Source organism: Manis javanica, chromosome 8 (assembly GCF_040802235.1).
Source record: "Manis javanica isolate MJ-LG chromosome 8, MJ_LKY, whole genome shotgun sequence".
Lineage (NCBI taxonomy): Eukaryota > Metazoa > Chordata > Mammalia > Pholidota > Manidae > Manis > Manis javanica.
The window spans coordinates 1,817,925-1,839,062 of NC_133163.1; the positions used below are offsets into that span (position 1 = coordinate 1,817,925).

The 21,138-nt window shown below is 56.5% G+C and overlaps 1 long non-coding RNA gene across 3 annotated transcripts in view; it reads right to left on the minus strand.

Moving 5' to 3' along the window:
- Positions 1-21,138, minus strand: part of LOC140850680 (uncharacterized) — a 109,434-nt gene that overhangs the window by 38,140 nt on the left and 50,156 nt on the right. The window contains exon 3 of one of the 3 annotated variants that reach the window (XR_012133619.1): positions 8,852-9,079. The exons of the other annotated variants lie outside the window; for them this stretch is intronic. This is a non-coding gene — a long non-coding RNA (uncharacterized lncRNA). The remainder of the gene's footprint in view (positions 1-8,851; positions 9,080-21,138) is intronic. 3 annotated transcript variants of the gene reach the window in all.

Below are 21,138 nucleotides of genomic sequence, written 5' to 3' on the forward strand. Positions count from 1 at the left end.
GGGCATGCATAGGTTCCTAGTTGCCCCCAATATCTGTGCTCCTTGAGTAACAGAGCCCCCAATTTTCAGCTGTGCACATGGTTACTGGGAACAGACTGCACTTCCCAGTCTCATTTGCAATGGAGTTCAGCCAAGTTCTTCTTCAATGGAAACAGGAGAGGAATTTGTGTGTGCAGCTCCTAGGAAGTGTTCTTAACTGGGGAAGGGGGGAGGTGTGCCCTTCTTTGTCTCTTCTTCCTCCCCCTTGGTTGGAATGTGGTGCAATGGCTGGAGCGTCAGCAGCCATCTCGGACCATGCTGGACCTCAGGAATAAAAACCATCCAGAGGGCAGGAACAAGGCAGAAGGACCCGGGGTTCCTGACACAGGAGGCGCCACAATAGTCCTGGGCTCACCCTTTTGGACTTCACAAACATGAAAGGAAATGTGCTTATATCGTGTGGAATTCCTGATTACTGGGAACTTTCTGTTTTATCTGCCAAGGCTAATCCTAATGTGGCATTAGAGTGGGATATAGAAGAAAATTCTCTAAAACCAAAACAGAACAACTAAGGACCATTACTCGCCCCTCCCTTCGCTGGATGCTCCACATCTGTTGGCTACTTAGTCTTCACAGAAGCCCTGGGACGAGAGTACATGTTCCCCTTTACTGAAGGAGAAACTGAGTCCCACCGAAGGCATGTGGCTTGCTAGGTATTGCCCGGGGTGCACTGTGCTGCCCACAGACTGTGCTCTGTGTTCCTCTCCAAATAGATCCTTTCCTCCCATGTTCCGGAAGCCCAGGCCCAGCTGAGGACAGTGCCCAGCATCCAGACACCCCTGGGACACTGGTGGGAATAGAGGCCACCAAAGACCCAGAGCTGGGCCACTCCCGGCTTCCAGTCTGGCCGGACCGACTCTCCGCATGGCCCCAGTCAACACCTGGTTCCCCAGGACCCGCTGCTCTGTATGCTCAGCTATCCTGTCCAGGGCCGGTGACGAGTGCCCACCTCTGAGGTCCTGGCCTGGGTTGGGGGACAAGGGGGGCTGGGCAGAAGAACAAGCGTTTGTGGAGCTGGGCCTGTTTCTCCTCAGTCCGAGCCTGACCCGCTGCAGGCCTTCCGAGCTGCCTGGCCCGGGGGCCTCATCCTCCCGCTCGGCACTGCAGGGATGGGGTGTGGATGGCACCTTCTCTGGGCTTCTCCTGCTCCAAGGTGCCCTGGCCTGGGCTGGGCTCTGTGCCAGGTGCCGGGGACCTCGATGGGGAGAAAGGGAGGGGGAGCCTGGCATGTAAGCTCCCCACAGTAACCGGAGGTCCTGGGGCTGGGGAACCCAGCCTCCACCCTGTCACCCGCGTACCAGTTGGCTCTCTGATGGCGGGTAAGTCCCTGTAAGACTCTGATCCTGCTCCCTGGCACGGGAACAGTCCGCTGGCCCTTGAAGTGTCCCGCAGAGTGTGGTCCCCATGGAGAAGCGCTGGGTGGGTACCCAGCAGGGTGCACACAGGGTGGACACTGCCCAGAGGCACGCTCCCCTAGAAGAGCCCACATGGGTCACAGGGCATGGACGGTGAGGTCTCGGGGGGCAAGGGAAGGTGCCGGAGACGGGGTGCAGGGGTGGGGGCAGGACAGCCTAGTGTGGCAGGAAAGACACAGGTCTAGGGCCACATGTGCACCGAGAGCCCCGCAGGGGCAGCAGGGTGAGGTTGCCCACGCAGAAAGGGGGACTGGAGTTGGGGAACTGAGCCACCCACCCTGGATGGACCCACCCCACCCCACACCAGGCCCTGCATCCCCCTGGGGTAGATTCTGCTGCGAAGCTCCACCAGCCACCGCCACCCAATCTCCGCAAACACCGTGCAACCTTTTTCCCAGGATTTATTCTCTCATCAGGTGGACATTAGAGTCACTTCACACGGTGCTCCCCAGCGTCAGCAAAATAAAGATGCAGATAAATCCCGTGACCCAGCTCCTGGGGCCGCCACAGAACGCAGGACCGCCCACCACCCTCGCTGCGCGTGGCAGCTTTGAATTTTAAATTTCATTTTCCCATCGCTTTTCAATAAATGCTTTTCCCCGCGATGCCTTGAGTCCTGACCTTATAATGCCCCAGTTAAAGGCAGTGTCTTGTTTCCAGCTGCAGATAATTTACTTTTGAATGGTCCAATTACACGGCAGCCGGGGGTCTGACGGCCGCGCGGAGACAGAGCTGTTTGCCCGGGAGATAATGGTGTCGCTGGCAGCAGGATGACAGGGCCTGTCCTCCAGGCGGCCGCCGGCTGGCAGGGATAGGCGGTGCTTCGGGAGCCCTGGCGGGCGCAGCCACCCTCCCAACATGTCCTGCAGGGCCCCCGGGGCGGCCGCCTCACCCTCACCAGGCCCCAGGCGTGCATGGACAGCATGCCCCACTCCTGGCTGCTGCTGACTTGCTGGGCAGCTCAGGGGCAGCCTGCGGGGTGCCACTGCCCTGGGAGGTGCCAGACGAGGCATGAAATACAGCATTACGTTCTTGAAAGAAGTGTGAAATCTGGCCAGACACTAGCGCTAATTCTTTATCACTGTAACGAGGTGGCTTACGAATTTTTGTCCTAGTAACAGAAAATCTGAAGGGATGTGAATTATCCATGTCTTCAAATTTCTGAAAACGAGACGTTTCGGCGCCCTGCTCAGCCGCGCTCTTTCTGCCCTCAGCACAAAATGTTGGTCTCTCGGTGGTTTTGCTCCGAAGATCGCCTAGATCTGAGTGGTCCCATTGCACAGCCTAAAGAAAAATTCCTCCCATTCTTACCGCAGTGAAAGGGAGAGGCAGCGATTTCTCTACCGTCTGTGGTGTGAGAACATGTCCAGCACGTGGAGGCTTGGAGACTCCCTGAATTTTATACACTGAGTTTTCCCTTTGAATTTTCTCATACAAATAAGTCTAACTTATTGACAATTTAAAAATGAAATGAAAACCTCCCTGGCTCATGGGAAGTGTGTGATCCATTCCTGGACCGCCACTGTCCTGAGAGGGGGGCAGTGGGGAGCTGGGCAGCACCGGTGGCCCCTCCTCTACCCGGTGTGAAGCCCCGAGTTGGAGTGCAGATCGGCCCCAAATCTGCCCCAGCCCCCTGGACTCTGGTTTTCGGTGGGGAAGCTGCAGCTGGGGGAGCAGGTCAGGGGGGCCGGGTGGGGGTGGGGCTCGGAGGGGGTGCCAGCCCTTCCACGGCCCCCACCCATCGGGGGGCAGTGTTTGCTCTCCGTCCCCTTGAGTCTGAGCAGGCTCTGGGGCTGGCTTTGCCCAACAGAATGGGCAGAAGCTATGGTAGGCCAGCTTCAGGCCTAGACTTTAAGGAAACAGGCAGTGTCTCCTGCCTTGTACAAGGTGTGGCTGCCACGTGGAGGAGACATGAAGGGAGAGAGCACGAGGCCCCGGGACCAGACGGCAGGGCACGGGGGAGCCTGGCCAAAAGCCGGGGACCCAAGCCAGCCAAGCTGCCCCCAGGTGGCCAGGCTGCCCTGGCCACTCCAGGACGGAGGGAGGAGGCCCCCACCCCTCCTGCACTTCTCCACCTGCATAGAAGGGGAACACGGGTCTCTGCTCCCAGCCCCACCACCCCCACGCTTATGGCACCGCGCAGCCCCTTTTGCAGGAGGAGGAGCCTCCTTGACTTGCTCATCTCCACTCTGCTCGTCTCCTTCCCTGTTTCCTTCTCTGCGCTTCTGACCCATGGGTGGGTCCTGTCAACTCGGCTTCCCAGTCACCAGATCACAGTCGCCTCTCCCCCATCCCCATGACCGCAGTCAGTGCCCCGTCCCCTGCCTGGAACCCCACAGGCCCGTGGACCTCCCGCCTGCACCCTTAGCCCCGGTGCCCACCTCCTCGTGGAGTGAGCTCTCAGCGCTTAGACCAGGCTGCCTGGCGACCCCAGTGAAAGCCGAGTCCCCCACCCCGGCCAACGCCCAGCCACCCGCCCCTGTGCCTCCCCAGCTACACACCCACCTGCTCTCCCAACGCCAAGCCGCTCCCCTGGGCGTCTCTGTGCACCTGTTACACGATCCTGCTTCCCCAAACCCCTCGGGTGCTGAGTCTCAGGTGGCCTCGTCTGAGACCCCCCATGACCAACAGGGCTGGGACGGCACCCACTCCCTCAAAGCCACCCCTCATGTTACACTAGTTGCAGCACCTGTGACCCCGTGCCCTGCCATGAGGGTCACTCTCCTACTGTGAGCGGGTCCCTGCGGGCAGAGTCCTTGCTGTCCGTGGCCTCCCAGCAGCTGATGCTCCAAATGAATGTCCCATGTCCTGCTTCTCCCTCCAAGGAATGATGAGCCCCCAGGGTGGGGCGTGGGGTCCCTCCCCTCATCTGCCCTCTGAACAAACCCCTCTGGCCTTGGCCTGAGATCAGCAAGCCCCCCGGGGCTGCCTTGGTGGCCGGGGGGAGGGACAGCGTGCTGGGGGATGGCAGAGGACAACACCTGCCTCCCTACACTCCCCGCTCCCACCAGGGCCTTCCAGGGCTTCATTTTCTCTCTACAAAACAGAACGTCCCTGTGGGAAGAAGCCAGCTGCCCCCACAGCCCCGGCTGTGCCCCTCCGGCTCCCCACCTCGGCCATCGGAGCAGCCCTCAGGACTCCCCAGATTCGGTTCTTTCCTACAGACGCAGGAGGCCCCGGCCTGAAAGCACTGTTGGGGCAGGGGGAGGGGGCGGGGGGCGGATTTCTTGCCTTCAGGTCACCTTTAGGTGTAAACATCTGGGGGGTCAGGGATAGGGAACTGGGGTCACAGAGACAGAAATGCAAATGGCCCCACACACGCCAGAAAGCTCTGCTTTTCCCACAGTGAGGGAAATGCAGGTGGGGCCAGACTCAGATGCTGCTTTCCACCTGTGAGGTGGGCACAAACCCAAGTTTACACGCATCCCAGCGAGGCTGTGGGCAGCGCTGGTGGGCATGTGAGATGGTCTGGCTTCCAGCGCGGGAGACACAAAATCTAACAAAGCTGCAAATGCGTTGGCCCTTAACAGTAGTGACAGCACAGGACTGCAGTCACCACGTGTGCCCGACACGAGGGGACTGAGGGCTGAATACAGAGGGTGTCCACGTGGCGGGACAGCGTTCACCTGGAAACTGAAAGGAGGCGGTGCACTGCGTGACCCAGGCCTGGTCCCCAGGCACGATGCCACGGCCAGAAGCAGGGCGCAGAGCTGCGCGGCTGCTGTTTCCTTTATTTTAGAAAGGAGAGAGTAAACCGACAAAGAATGGGGACAGTTGCCACAAAGTGGAGGGAGGGACAGGAAAGAAAGACTGGCCCAAACCCAGAGCACGGCAGCAAAAGCCGGTGAGGCCACGGAGCAGCGGGCACGCTCACGCAGGGCTGGCGGGAGCGCAGATGGCGCAGCCCCTCCGAAGGCGGTCTGACGGGCTCAAACAGGACTAAACACTCCTCACCATACCTTCCAGCAATCACACTCCCTGATATACACACAAAGGAGTTGAAAATGTGTCCACCCAAAAACCTGCACGTGGATATTCACAGCAGTTTTATTCATAACTGCCTGAACTTGGAGGTACCCAAGAAGTCCTTTGGTAGGTGAATGGATGGATAAATGGGACATCCAGACAATGGAATGTCACTCAGCACTACAGACAGATGATCAGCCGGGCGAAGTCATGGAGGAAGCATATTAGTAAGTGAAAGAGGCCAGTCTGAGAAGGCCAGACATCGTGTGACGCCAACCGCATGACACTCTGGAAAAGGCAAAACTAGGGAGACAGTAAAAGGATCGGTGGTTGCCAGGGGTTGGAAGGAGGGGCGACTAGATGGAGCGCAGAGGCTGCTCAGTGCAGGGCCTCTGCTGTGTGTGCGATTCCATATGATGCGCACAGGCCGTCATGCACTTGGCAAACCCACACAACATGCAGCACAAGAATGAGCCCTGATAAGAGCTGCAGGCCTCGGGGTTGGTGGTGTGTCAGGCTAGGTTCAGCGGCTGTAACAAACGAGCCATCCTAACGCAGATGTTAATAACAGCAGAAACTAGGGGTGGCGGGGGTAGGGGGTGTATGAGAACCTATGTACTTTCTGATCAATCTTTCTATAAACCTGAACTGCTCTTTTAAAAGCCTATTAATTTAAAAACATAAATAAACGCAAAACATTAAATCATAATAAAAAGGCAGTTTCTAAAATCAAAATGAAATAAATGAATCTGTGTATAAAGTCAGTGGTTCAATCACACAAGACAGACTTACTTTAAGCAACTTTAAAACATGGTCATTGGACTATACAGCCCTAGTGGGACATATCCTAAGAAAAAAATAATAATAAAGAAATCTTAAACGATTTTCAGTAATCCAGTTACTACTGAGGTGTGGCAGGGACCTGGGACAAGCATCATGATTGACTTTTCCTGCCTATGATGAAAAATGCTGAGATATTAACAGTATAGTAAGAACAGGAGGGACCCCATCTTAAGGCTACAATTCCATTTTAAAAAGCAGAGAGTTGAGAAGTAAGATCCCTGACATAGTCTCTGGTAGTCAGACAATAGCCCAAAAGCCTACCTTAAGGCAGGGCAGGCAGTCTGAGCTGATATGTCCCCACTGCTTGAGGGTAGCCACTATCTTAGAGAAGAACAGATAAATAAATCCCTGTGTTGGGTTTATTTGGCAGAATCAGCTGGAGGACTGATAATAAAGAAGGGGAGACATGGTGTCTCCCACCAGAGATGAGCACCTTGAGACCAGAAGTCAAGCCTATGCCCAATAACCGCCGCCCCCCGCCCTTTGCCCCATTCTTGAAAGCCTTAAAAGACAGAATCCCCAAACTTTCAGAGCACCTCTTCTCTGAGGACTCCTGCACTTTCCTTTCTTTAAGTGCATACTTTCAAATTAAGCTTTCTCACTGCTCAGATTATTGTGGTTTGTCTCTTTGCTATTTCATTTTATTTCCAAGTCTTCACTCAGTCTCTGCTTCACTCCTAATAAGTAGGAAGGGGCTGCTAGGAGCTCAGATTTGGCCTGCATGTTTCCATTGCCTGGATGACCTGGACAGAACTGCTGCTGTGCCATCTGCCCTTAGTAGCCTGCCTGAAAATCCCCTTTCTTTGGGAAGTTCTCAGAACGTAATCTCACTCCATCCTGTGCTCCAGGGCTCCCCCAGATCCTGGAGCAGCAGGCGCCAGACCCCATGCCGCAGATCCAAGCGGACACAGGATGCCAGGTGACCCTGGCGTCAGGCGTTGGCAAGGGAATCTGTCCTAGGCCGAGAACTTTCCTTCTTTCCCTCTGCACTTTCTTGTTCTCTGCTGACTGCAAGGCAGCTGCCATTCCGTGCTGCTCTCACTCTAATGCACTCCTTCCTTACCTACACTCCTCTGACCTGCTCGAGAATTCTTTCTCGTTCAGGGTAAAGAGCCCACCCCTGTCCAGGTTGAGGTTTCTCCTAGTGCTACACCTAGCGTGCAGGGAGAGACCCCCACCCCCGGACGCAGCTGCCTGGCAACACTGATACTATTACTAATGCTGCTTTGAAGCTGTTACAGACTTGCATCATATATATGTGTCAGCTACTTATTGCTGTGTAACAAACCACCCTAAACCTTTGTGGCTTAAAACAATGAGTTGTTTTCCTCATACACCTGTGGGTTGCATGGCCACCCTCTGCTGGCTGTACCTGGTCTCTCGTTGACTGTGGTCGCCGGAGGCTCAGCTGGGCCAGGAGGCCCAGGAGGGCTCCTCTGTGCATCTGGCAGTGGGCACTGACTGTCCGCTGGAGTGCCCATTTCTCCTGTAGGCAGCCCAAGGTCTCATCCAACCACAGGATCAAGGTGCAGGCAAGTCTCTTCTGATGTGGTTCTCTGAGTGCAATGACTCGAAGGTGGCTCTTCTTAATTCAGGGGCTTGGGAGCTGAACATGACGGTTATCTGTCTCCCACACGTAGCCCAATATTTGCAGCTGAGTAATTTTCTCAATGCGTTTCCCTCTCAGGAGTCTCTTTCCACTCTGAACTGTCTTCTTTAGTCCAAGTTGGTGGTGTTTGCATCAGTACAACTCTCTTTAAAACTTTGTGGATTTGCTAGGAATCTAATTGAAGTTTGCTCCATATCCCAAAGCCGCATCCAAGATTCTCTTTTGAGACAGATTCCTCTCTCTCTTAGGCCATTTATGAGGCTGTTGTGGAATGAAACCCTTAGGGTTCCTAAAAATCCCTTTTGTATGGCCGAGAGGGATTGTTAGGCATGGCCTTAAATCTTTCAAAGGTCTTAATAAGACATCCCACAGACACAGCCTTGATTTGATGTTTGGCCCCAGACCCACTTTCACTTTAAATACTTTTACTAGTTGGACATACTAGGTGTTGGGGGGTAGTTTTATTTTCTAATTGAGCAAGTCCTGAGCCTTCTCTCTGAAATTCTGCTTACAAATCGAACAGTTCCTTCTTTAGCTCATCTCTTTCTCTACGTCATCATATGCAACTAGAATAAAACAACTGGCACTTTTAACATTCTGTCTGGAGATCTCTTTAGCCACAGCCACAAGTTTGTTAGGTACATCTTTTATCTTCCAAGTCACCACAGGTGACAGTTTGTCATTTATTCCAAAGGGATGAGGGTCACCCTTTCTCCAGCCTCTAATAGTCTCTTCACCACCTTTCCAGCCCTCACCCACTCCAAAGGCAATGTGACGCATTTCAGGTTTGTGTTAATGTGCCTTTCTGCTCCTGGTACCAACATCTATATGTCATATCTTTTGCTACATTACAAACCACCCAAGAATGTGGCAATATCAAGTGATGACAGTTTATCCTTCTCACCGTGATGCTGGGTCCCCTGCTGACCCCACTGGGGCTCCCGCACCTGTACATAGTTTGCCTGGGGGCCAGGCTTACCTGCAGTAGCTAGGACAGCTGGTCTCCCCCACGGGGCTTTGCATCTGAGCCTTCTTTGAAGTGCGGTGACTGCAGGGTCCGAGAGAGCAAGGGTTTGCCTCAGCAGTCACACCACGCAACCCCGCATTTTCCTGGGCAGGACATGTCATGAGCCCAGCTTCTAAACATGGGGAAATGGGCACTATCTCTTCACAGGGGCATAGGAAACTGTGTGCGTCCAGACGGAATCTGTAACGAATCGACGGTACATTACAGTTATACAGATCGCTGGAGGGAGATAAAGCAGGTAAGTAATTATGGAGATGTCACTAGGAAACAAGATTTTCAACAGAAGAGGGGAGAGATGTAAACATAAAATCAAAGAAGTTATACATTCAAACTGAAATATCAGCATCAACTCATGATGTACATTTTTTTGTGCAAAAAATCAATTCCCCAGCCTCAGCCACAGAAAGGTTTAGAAGCAATGACTCCCTCTTAGCTCTCAGACTGTGATCACCGAACACCATTTTCCGCTAAAAGAAACCAGGGCTCCTGGGAGAAGTGGTCAGTTCAAGTCTTGGGCAGGAAACACACAAGGTGAGTCTGGAACAGATTGTCATCCCACAAAGCAGGGCAGCTGCCAGTGTGACCGGAGAGCGGTAAGAGGACCAGGAGGCGCCTGGAATGGCTTCCCTCCTGCAAGATGGAATCATTTGCACAAGAACAAGGAGTATATCTTTATCTATACACACATCATGTATGACCGCACTGAATTGAAACCAAATTCAATGGCACCAAAGGAAAGATGACATTCCTGACCACCTCTGGGAGTTGCTAAGGCACCACTGCGTTACTGCAGACAGTGCTGAGCAGAAAGAATCAGACACTGATTCTGCCTTCCTGGGTGAACTATATGTCAAGGTAACTGAATGGCCGTCAGGGAGAATCGCCTTGAAGACAGAGTGCCAGGCGACAACCTCAGCCAGTTAGGGTGGTGGCACTGGGCACCTCTGGTGGCTGCTCAAGCCATCCAGTGAGGAGCTGAGGGGAAACTACAACGGACGGGCCAGGCTGGTGCCCTGAGCCTGCTCACCAGTCCTTACGCTGTGGCAAGGGAGAACAGCGGTTGTGTGTGTCTCTGGATTAGACCTGGAAGTGCCTGGAACGCCCAGGAACTTGGCCTGAGCCTGCACCTGACCTCCCAGGGATGGCTGCCAGTTTAAGAAACACAGGGGTCAGAAGAACAGGATAAATGGCACCACGGGGACAAGGCCGACAAATGCAGAGTGTGGGAGGTTCTGCAGGTCAAGGCGCCTGTCTCTTCAACAAATAAGTGGCTGGATGGAGAAGTGGCATGGGGCCTGCCACAGATGCAAGAGGAAATAAGCAGCCTGTCGGCCTGACGCTCTGCAGGAACTCTCTGATCCGGTCCAAACGGGACCACTGGGAAAGGCCTTTGAATGATCGTCAGACCTGGAACACCAACACCATGTTCAGAGATAGCAAGGAAATAGTTAATATTTTTAGATGTGAAAATGGTAAGAGCTTATAATCGGGAAGATTCCACATTTCTTAGAGGTACATATGGAGGGATTTAAATATAAAACAACTTGCTTCAAAATACCCCAGTGGGGGCTTGGGGCCAAGCGTGCGGCTGCCCTCCTGCTGGCGATCACTGACGCCAGGAGAGGGGACACGGGTGTTCCTGGCACTGCTCCCTGTCGTGGGATCGCTCCTGTGCACACTGTTGAAGCTCCCTGTTAAAAAGCTAAACAAAAAACAAAAAACAAAGTAACATCTGTTGGGCAACAAGATGTGGCAGCTGAGTCAGCCAGCTCTTCCCAGGTGGCAGAAAGGAATGCTTTCCTGCAGCCACCACCCACAGAGCGTAAACAAGGAGGGGTCGCTGGGTGTCCCGGGGGGCCGCCCCTCCGACAGGGCCTCCCACTCCTGTGCGCAAGGGAACCAACATCCTTGGAAGTAGTTTCGCTTGTCTCCTCATTAGCTCCTGGGATGTCGCAGCGCTCGGTCACCAGCGCTCTGCACACTGGGAGGCCCACAGGCTTCTGGGCTGCTCTGGGGCTGCCCACCTGCTGGAGGGGTCCTGAGAACTGAATGGACAGACCGCCCATGGGGCTTGGCCACCCCGGCCCTAACACTCAGAGCTCTGGGGTGAGTGGCCCACGGCTCCGCCTAGACCCACCCTCCCCTTGGGTGACATGCTCTGTCTCCATCTCCCTGCCCAGGTGGCCCCAGGGTCCCATGTCAGGGCTGAGCCCAGATGGCCCAGTCAGCAGTGGGGGTCCCCACTGGGAAAGACCGCATAGCAGGGCCCCGGGGTGAGGGCTGGCAGCTGGGCAGGCGGGCAAGAAGCAACACCCGACCTCACGGAGGTGGGACCTTCCAGACATCACGGAAGGCGGGCCCAGAAGCAAAGGCTGGGCCCTGGCACTGCCCACCCCCTCCGTCCTAAGGAAGATGGGGATGCCCTGGGGGCCAGAAACTGGCGGTTCCGGTGCTGCTGGGGGCACATGCCCAAGGCGCGCGGGCTGGAGGCCTGCTCCGGACTAAGGAACGCACACACTGATCTAGCTGTAATATCATAAAGCACAAACCTGGTTGCTATGTAATTATCTCGAAATGTAATGAGCAATAAAAAAACAATTATATTCCTGTAATACATTAAACTCATGTGCTTTCTTAATCCACTTAAAAGGCCCCATGCGTGTTCCCAAGGCCAAGAACACAAAGGGGAGAGGGGAAGTGGTGCTTCCCAGACACCCGGCCTCACACACAGCTCTTCAACCCCTGGGACCACCTTGCCCTGTCGTGGAAGGCCAGGGGATGTGGAGCCTGTTTCCAGAACTTAGCAAATGGCCTTTCTGTGTAGAAGGGGCTACATGTGCCCCTGGGGGTCAGAAGTGAAAGTTCTGGCTAAGAGGAGCCAGAATACCTGGGAGAGACCCAAATACCCAGCAGTTCCACATCTAGGTGTACACACAGGAGAAAGGCGCACACATGCCCACACAAGTGTCCTTGCACATGCATGTCCATGCACGCAAGTGTCCGTTCATATGAGTGTTCATGCACATGGATGTCCTTGCACACAAATGCTCATGAACACAAGTGTCCATGCACATGAATATCCACACACACAAATGTCCTTGCACACAAACATCCATGAGCAAGTTTGTCCTTGCAAATAAATGTCCATGCACACAAGTGTCTTTGTACATGAATATCCATGCACACACATGCCCGTGCACACAAGTGTCCTTGCACACGTGTCCATGCACACAAATGTCTCTACACACAAGTATTCATGCACATAAGCATCCTTGCACACAAATGTCCATGAACATTAGTGTCCTTGCATACAAATAGCACTATTCACAAGAGCACCAAAGTGGAAACAACACAAGTGTCCAACAAAGGATGAGCGGAAAAACAAAACGTGGTCCCCGCACCCACTGGGGTATCACAGCCATAGGAGAGATGAAGCGCAGACCCACGCTGCAACACAGATAGACCTTGAACCACATGCTACATGTAAGGGCCAGACACCAACGGCCGCATGTTGTCTGATTCCACTCGTATGAAGTGCTCAGAACAGGCAAATCCACAGAGACCGAAAGGAGACTGGTGATCGCCGGTGGGGGCGGGGAGGAGGGAGGATGGGGAGACTGGGGCACAGGGAGGGTTTCTTCTCGAGGTGGTGAGAAGGGTGTAAACTGACTGGTGATGGTTGCACAGATCTGTGCATCCACGAAAGACCACTGAATTGTATACTTTAAGTGGGTGACGTGGATGGAATTAAAAAAACTGTTTTTAAGGAAAGACTGGAGGAGAGCAAGGGGTGGACAGGCCTTAGGGTTCAGAACAGGAGGCCTGGGGGTGGGGGAGACACGGTGCACGACAGTGCCTGTGATGCCACCCCACATCAGGGAAGGAACATTCGAGACTGAGCCCCGGGGAGGGCTGGGGGTGTGGGCTCCAGGCAGCAGGACGCATGGGCCCTCCTTTGGGAAGGGGTGGCACCCACTCCATGCTGCCTGATGCCTTCTCCGCCCAGAGGCAGCCCTTGCCCCCCGGGGCAGCTCTGGGGGCTGGCAGGGCTACCCCTCCCTCTGCACCCGCTCCTATCCAAGCTGATCCGTGCTCACAAAGGCCCACCCCTCCCCTGACCGCCGCGTGACCCGGGGTGTGAGGGCCTCTCGCCAGGCCTGTTTCCCCTTCTGTCTCAGGGGACTCCCACAGGCTGGCCGACTGTTAGGGGCTGGGCCCTGAAAAGCCTGCTCACAGGAGAGAAACCACTGGGGACAGCTGGGGACAGCCTCACGCCTTCCCCTTCCTGGTGGCCCTCATGGCAGATGCCACAGACATCACCGGGGAGGATGGATACGCAGCATTGCTTTCTATTGGCGGGCAGGACATGTGCTCTCCCCCCACCTCCTGAGAGGGGCAGGGCCCGCAGGGGTGACCCCCAAGCTCTCTCCTAAGGAGTGTTCTTGATCCAAAGTCAGACAACCTGGAAGTTCTGGGCCCTGAGCCAGGAGCTCAGGACAGGTCAGGGGTGGGGATGGGAGGCTGAGCCAGGTGCCCAGGCCCAGGAGAGGGGGCTGGGTGGGAGGCTGGGTGGCACCTCCAGCCGAGGAGGCCCCAGGTCTAAGCAGCACCGAGGACAGGAGGCCTGGGGGCAGGGGGCGGCCGAGGAGCCTTGTGGCTGGTCAGGAGGGAGACCGCGCTGCATGGCTGGGGCTGTCCAAGTGTGATATTACTGATAAAACCCGCAGTGGAAAACATCATCTCACAAGGTCATTTTTTACAGAAAGTTGCGCTGCGTGGATTTATTGCTGTGTGCAGAGAGGATTTTAATTACCACATTTTAGGAGGTGTTATTATCTCTGCAGCAGGCTCTGTGAAGAACCCCCTTTGAGACCCAGTGGTGCTCCCTTAGCACTGGTGTCCCCCCTGGGACTGGGAACTGCCTGCACCCCCAGGTTTTCCTCCCCTGCCAACCAGGCACGCCGAGATGTCCCTGACCCAGCTCAGAAAGGAGAGAAAATAACCCCACATCCCCGCAACCTCTGCTTGCACACCTCTGGCGACAGGGCACTCAGTCCCATGCCAGGTAGCTACCTCCCTGCCTGCAGGGCCCCAAGGCTGGCATCTTTTCTGTCCTGCTCTCCTACTGGCCGTGAGCAGTCCCCGCCCCTTTCCTCCCCCCTCTGAGCACACCCTCCTGCCAACAGGACTACCACCTCCCATGTTTTGGGTACTCTGCTCCAAAAGATGCAGCCTTCGCTGAGCAGTGCCAGCTCTGGGTTCCCGTGGGAGCCTGGGGTCAGACCTGGTCACCTCCCCAGGTGGCAGAGAGGTGGGGCTGGGACACCAGATCTCTTTGCCCTTCTGCTATGAATGCCCTCCTCACGGCTGGCTTTCAGAAGGTTTTGTTCTTATTTTTTTATTTGCAATTAAAGATTATCCTTGACAAATGTCCCCTGTAAAAAGGCTTCACTAATTTAAAACCCATTCTTTCCTCTGAGCATTTTAAAGTGCAAGGAGCCTGGTGAATTCTAAAAGGTCTGAGTCAGTCTCCTGGGCCTGTGCAGGGGAGGCATCTCTCCTCCCGCCCAGCCCCCCATGCCTTCACCTTCCCTCTGTCCCAGTACATCTGGGACAGGGTCTGATCCCTCCTTCACCTGCAGGGCTGGAACCTAGGCCAGGAGGGCACCCTCACGCCTGCTGAGGGGCACCGCGGACACACGGGCACAGGCTGCTGAGGGAATCTGAAGCTGTGTGGCCGGTGGGTCTGCAAGCCTGAGAATGGGAGCCCGAGGCAGAGACTCCATCAGACGTGTGACAGTGTCCCTCAGGCCTCATTGCCCCTGGGCGCTCTTAACAACTGGCAGGGGGTGGGGGCTAGGAGAGGCCTCCACCCAGAGAGGCGCAGTGCAGCCGAGGAGGACTTAGGAGGAGGAAGGGGGAAGGCCCCGGCTTCCCGGCCCTCAGTCTCTCTACCCAGTTGAAGCCAGCTGATCCGGGGACTGCTGCAGAGCGCCAGCACAGCTGGGCACCCCGGGAGGCACCCACCCGGAGCAGCCTGAACCCTGTGCACACAGAGCCGCCAGCCAGATGGTCAAGGAGGCTGCCCCTGGAGGGCGGGCAGAGGAGCAGGCGACTGGAGAGGGTGGCCCAGGACGGGCCTGAGCCGAGCAGGCCCCCACCCTGCACAGCCTGGGAGCCCCTCCCGCTCAGCTGGAGACCTCAAGGCATGGGATCCGGGGTTTTCAAAGTGCCCTGGCAGGACAGAGGCTGGGGCCTCGGCCACGGCCCGGCCCTGCTGCCCTGTGCCCCGGGGGCCCCCACTGCTCTGACTCCACAGCATGCCACCCACACAGAAGCCCGTCAGGCACCACGGCGCTGGAGCGGCAGCATCTCGGGGGGCAGGCGGAGAGTGCCCGGCATGCAGAGCAGCCCCCAGGCTGGGGTGTGGGCTGGGGCAGGCCTGGGCGGGAACACCACAGGGGGAGCTGCCCCCCAGGGCGCCCCTCGCCCTCTGTCAGTTATCTATTTACAGTGCAAGATCTTCCCAACTTGGTCATGCGGAGCCGGCAGGGGCTCTGGCTGCAGAACAGCAGAAAGCAAAATGCTTGCACCTCCTCTGGGCTGCATGGCCACAGCGCACACAGGCAGGACCGCCGACGCGACAGGAAAGCACACAGGGTGACAGGCCCGCCACCCGCTCTCTGACGCACCCCTTGTCCTATAACTGAGTTCCAGGCCCCCAGGCGTGGGAGGAGGGCAGGGAACCCGAGCCCCTTCCCCACCCAGTGTCCCTCTCATGGGGCCTTCCCTATCCCTGCTCCCGGGTCCCGTGGGCTGTCCCCAGAAATGGGGGGTGTCCGCTCCTCATGGGCCACGAGGCTCACCTCCCAGGAGAGGGCCGTCCCCAAGCGCAGGGAGGACCCCACAGGCAGAGCCGTGGGGCAAATGGCTGTAACTCCTTAATAAAGTCTGGGGACCCACTTCTGTCAGGTCCCCAGCAGAGGGACCCATGTGGCTAGCATTCCAGGAGCCTGAGAAAGGGGTTCCCTGAAAAACCTGAGTCCCCACGTGGCTTGGGCCATTATCTCACATAAAAGCATCTGTCCTTTAGACAATGCAACACCTATCAAGAAATCGCCTGTACATTACAGTTCTTCCGTGCCGATCAGCGTTCATCTCCACAGCACTGCTGACATTCTGTGGGCGCAGACACAGATATGCACACATCTGCTCACGTTCCCCCTTTGCAGGTGAGGCACTTGTGGTGCACAGAGCAGGTTAGTAACTAGTTCAAGGTCACACAGTCAGCAAGAGCACAGCCTGGCTTGGACCCAGGCTGTCTGCTCTTCTGCACCTGTCTTCTAAGGGTAAAGCCATAGAAATGATCCCCACAGGGAGAGGGTCCTTCCCTGCAGGTTTGGGGAGCCTGGACCCACACTGGCCAGCACTGCAGAAGTCCCAGGCGGCCTCCCTGAGCAAAGCCCCTCGGAGTCCCTAGCCCTCTGGAGGGACCCACTTGGGCTTCCCCTGGAGAGCCCCCACATAAACAGACCAGTCCCTGGTGGCCACCCCTGGGGCAGGGCCAGCAACTCTGAGCATACCCCAAGAGACTGTTCTCCAAGATTCCCACACTAGCTCACAGCCTGTGGCCAGGGGGAGCTGTCAGGCAGGCGCTGCATGGGGGTCCCTGCCTCAGGGACTGGGGAGGGACGAGGGGCAAGGCCATGGTGGGCAGATGGGAGGCTAAAAGAGGGTGAGAGCCTCTGTGTGTGCTGGGCAGACCCGCCCCAAAGTCCCTCCATCCTCCTCGGCTTCCCTGCGGGCTGCCCACGCCCACCAGCCCACCCGGTCAGCATAGGAAACCTTCCAAAACAAGGCTGGAGCCAGGGAAGGACACGCCAGAGCTCCCACCCCGGGACAGGCTTCCTGGGGCCCACAGCTCTCCCAGCCTGCAGCCTCGTGCTGAACCACACTGCCTCTCAGTCCCTCTGAACCTGCCAGACCTCCCGGCTTGCTCCTCCTGGCCCCAGGCCCTTTGCAAAGGCTGCACCTCTACCCGAAGGCTCTCCCAGTGGCCACTTCCTGACGATGTTTTCCTCACACTCTCTTAGGCATCCCTGGGGCCCTCTAGACACCCCACCCACCATCTCTTACTGTCCTTTGAAGGCAGAGACCCAGGAGACTTTTGTTTTGACATACACATCATAGGTCCTCAGTAAAAATCAGCAGAATCCATGAAGAAGTGAATGCGTGCCCCTCCTCAAAGCCACGAGCACTGGCCCTTCAGCTGCAACCTTTCTCTGCCCACCAGGCCTGCCCCTCCCACACTGAATCACGGGGATATATGCACATATACATAATGAGTTGCTGGTGATGGCCAAGGGTCCCCCAGAAACTGCTCAGCATTGTGCTTACCCTCTCCTAATTGAAACATGTTCTCTGACAGGGGCTGTGGTGGGGGTGGAGTGTGGGGAGGGGGAGTGGCAGCCTGGCCCATTAGCAACAATTTGCCCCTTTGATAAACATTAAATAAGCCTGGACGCCTACTGCCCACATGCCAGGTCAGTTCACTGATAAAACCATGAAAACACTTTAATTAGCAAAAAACATTACATTTGGTCGGGAAACTAAAAGCTTTATGATCCTGAAGGTCTGAAGTCAAGGGTGGGGGGTGGGCTGGAAGCTGCAGGGGCCCTCCAGGGAGGACCCCAGGGCAGACTGAGCCCTCCGCCTGCCTCCTTCACTTCCCCTGGGGGCGTCCTCTCTCCCGGGGGTCTCCAAGGGGACACGGCCCTGGCGTGGCCCGGCTGGGATCCAAGCTCGAGGCCCTGGCAGCTCTTCAGGGAGGCAGGAGCCCTGTCCCTGTGTCCTCCTGAATTAACTGAATTTCCAACCCAGAGCACACACCCAGGCGCCCTTGGCTGGCCGGGGGCTGGCGACCCCACATGCCCTCATGCACGTGCTTCCCTCCCAGTGCCCCACCTCCACCTGTCAGGGCCATTACGTGGGCCGGTCGCCCAGCACCCGCTCCTCGGCCCAGAAGCCTGCCTCCCGGCACCCAGCACACTAGGCCTCACTGCAGCCAAGGAGGCAGGGGCAGCGGCTCTCCTGCCGTGGGGCAGGTGCAAGCACGGAGCGGGCAGGCGTGGCTCCGCAGGCGTGAGGCATCCTCAGCAAGTCCTGGGAACCCTCTGCTCACCTGCTCGGGAGCAGGACACTGCCTGACCACATGTCCCGACCCTCTGGCCAAGACCAGGCCCCGTCAACAGCCACAGGGGAGACTAGAGGGAGGCCCGGTGGGAAAGTCTGAGCCCTGGGAGATGAGTCAAGAGGTCCCCAAGCCCACTGCTGGACACCAGCAGACAGGGTTACGGAAGGCGGTCCTCGAGGTGGGTGGGCATTCCGCCAGGCAGGAAGGCAAAGGTGGGGTGAGCGAGGCTGTAACAGGGTCTGTGTCCATTTTGGGTGTCCTGGCAGCCCTCCTTGGGAACCTGGCAAATTCAAACCATAGTTGCCTGGCCTGCATGGGAGCCTGGCCAGCGCCACCCCCTGGCTACCACACCCCAAAGCCAGCCATGCCTGCTACTCTGCAGCCATTTTCGGCCCTGCTCGGGAGCAGCCCACCAGCCCAGGAAGCTCCACTGTGTGCAAAACAAGCCTCTCACAGTCTTTGGTGTCTGCGGCGTCATCAGTCTCCACATCTGGGTCGCTCTGGGGGGGCCGTCCTGTTATCTTCAGGTACCAAGGGCGCAGATGCCCCAAGGCAAAGGCTGGGCTGCTGGCAGGGCTGGGAGGCCAGAAGCTGGGGTGTGTCGTTGTAAGCCGGTTCTCAGTATGTGGTCTGGTTTTCAAAAATCACTTTCCCAGGTAGGAGAAATAACAGCAAAACAGGGCGGCCAGGCCCGTCGGGCAGGCACTGTGTGGGGCCGAGGCCCCCGCGGGGAACAGAGGCCACCTCCCCCGCTGTGCGGCTTCTGCTTCTCGGCTTCCACGGGGGAACCAGTGACTGTCCCAGGACTCTCCTTTGATCCAAAGCTTGAAAATCTAGACCAAACTCAAGAATCTCCCAGATTCTGACACCAGCACTCACACTGGGACGGAGGGGCAGCCCTCCGGGAGTCGCCCCCCGCACCCTGCACCAGACAGCCAGGTGGCCGTGTGCAGGGCTACACCGGCTGCCAGGAGCCCAGGCCCCGCCCAGCACCCCCACACCCAGGGGCTCACCACCCACCTCTTTGTCTACCATCTCCTCAACAGAGAGGGTTCTTTTTATTTTTCGATTTACTTTGCAAATAACCCTGAATTAAAGACCATATATATCTATTTTTAAAAACCCGGTCTTTACTGCCTTAATTAAATTTCCACAAGATATTTTTCCCTCGGAAAATTCAATTAGGTTTTAATTCCAGTCGTCTCAAAGGCACTGGAGCTTAGAGTATTTGATTCTTAATTTAGGCCCGTGACAGGGCATTCCAATCAAAACGCCCAGGGCAGGCGCTGCAGTGTGGCCAGGCCCTTACACAGTGGGCAGGAGACCCAGCAGCCACCGTGGGCAGGTTTCCCGTGGGCAGCTGGGGCCACACTGGCAGCCACTCTGGCCACCTCACCCAAACGACCCCGCAGGACGCCCGGGTTCCAGCCCCAGGGTGAGGCCCCACTCTCCGCTGGGTCTGGGTGGACACAGAATGCCCAAGAAGAGGGCAGCAGGCATGTCCCTCAGAGGACCGAGGGCCCACCTGGGCTCCACAGGGCTGGTGTCTGTGGCTGGTGGCCTCCCCTCTGTGCATGGAGAGGTGGGTTTGCACCTGCAGCCCCTTCCTGGACACGGAGGGGTCAGAACTGCTGGGAGTGATGGCCCCGTGCCTGTCTGGCCAGGGCTGGTCCCATGGTTCCAAGGCTCCATCCCAGGGCCTCAGGGCCCTGGCCACTGCAGGGGGAGGGCTGCAGCCCCCTGCCTAAAATGCCCCCTTATTCCTGCCCCCAGGGGAAGGCCACCCCAGGGTGGTGCTCACACAGGCAATAAGGGAGACCCTGAGAATTGCTCTTGCAACTTGGTCAGGAACCTGGAAGACCCCACAGCCCGCCCCCCGCATGTCCCAGTCGGATGCAGGGCAGACAGCTGCTGGTCCCAAGGGGACCCAGGGAGATTGAGCCAGGACTGCTCAGGGGCCTGACCTCAATGGGAGGGACCCTGGGGCAACACTAAACCGGTCCCTGGAGAACAGGGGGAGGGGCAATCACAGAGAAGGAGATTCCCCCCAGCCCCTGCCCTCTGCTTCCTCTGACGTGTTCTCAGAGGGTCCTGACCTTGGGGCACAGATAGGTCCCTTTAAAGAAAAGAGGCCACAGTTCCCTGTGCTCAGGGTCAGCCCCTCCCCTTCTGCGCCTTGTCCCTCCACCTCAGCCCAACAGAGACCAAGAAAGGGAAAGAGGGAGAGGAGAGGACAGCCCCCCGGGGAGCAGGGGACATCAGTGACGAAGGCATCTTTGTTAGTTGTTTTTGGGTTTTTCTTTGTTTTTAATCAGTTTCTAGTTTGTGATAATTGCAGATTCACAAGCATTGTAAGAAATAACACAGAGACTCCACGTGCCCTTTATTCAGTTCCCCCCAGTGGTCCCGCCAGGATGTGGACGTTGATGCAGTTCAGATGCAGAACTTCCTGTGCCCCTAAGGGGCTCCTCCTCCTTTTATGGCCACGCCCTCACCTGTTTCCATTTCTACACATTTGTCATTTCAAGAATGTCATACAATTGGAACTGTACAGTGTATAACCTCTGGGGACTGGCTCACTCAGCGTAATTCCTGGAGGCTCATCCAGGCCGTGGCGTGCATGGGGTGTTCGGCCCTGCTTATTGCTGAGGGCTCTTCCACAGTGTGACTGGACCGCAGCTTGTTAACCACTGACCTGGTGGAAGGCACTGGTTTGTTTCCAGTCTGGAGAGATTATGAATAAATATACTATAATCAGCTGTGTACAAGTTTTTGTGTGAATGTACATCTTCATTTCTCTGGGATATATGACCAGGTGCGCAATTACTGCATCAAATGGAAATTGCATGTTTTGTCTTTGAAGATGCTGCCAAACTGCTTTGCAGAGTGGCTGTACCATTTCACATGCCCTGTGGCAAGGGATGAGTGATCTCCAGTTCCTCCACCTCTTCGCCAGCATTTGGCGTTGTCACTATTTCAGCCATCCGGAGAGGTGTGTAACGATAGCTCACTGCATCTTGATTCCCACTCCCCTGATGGCTCGTGA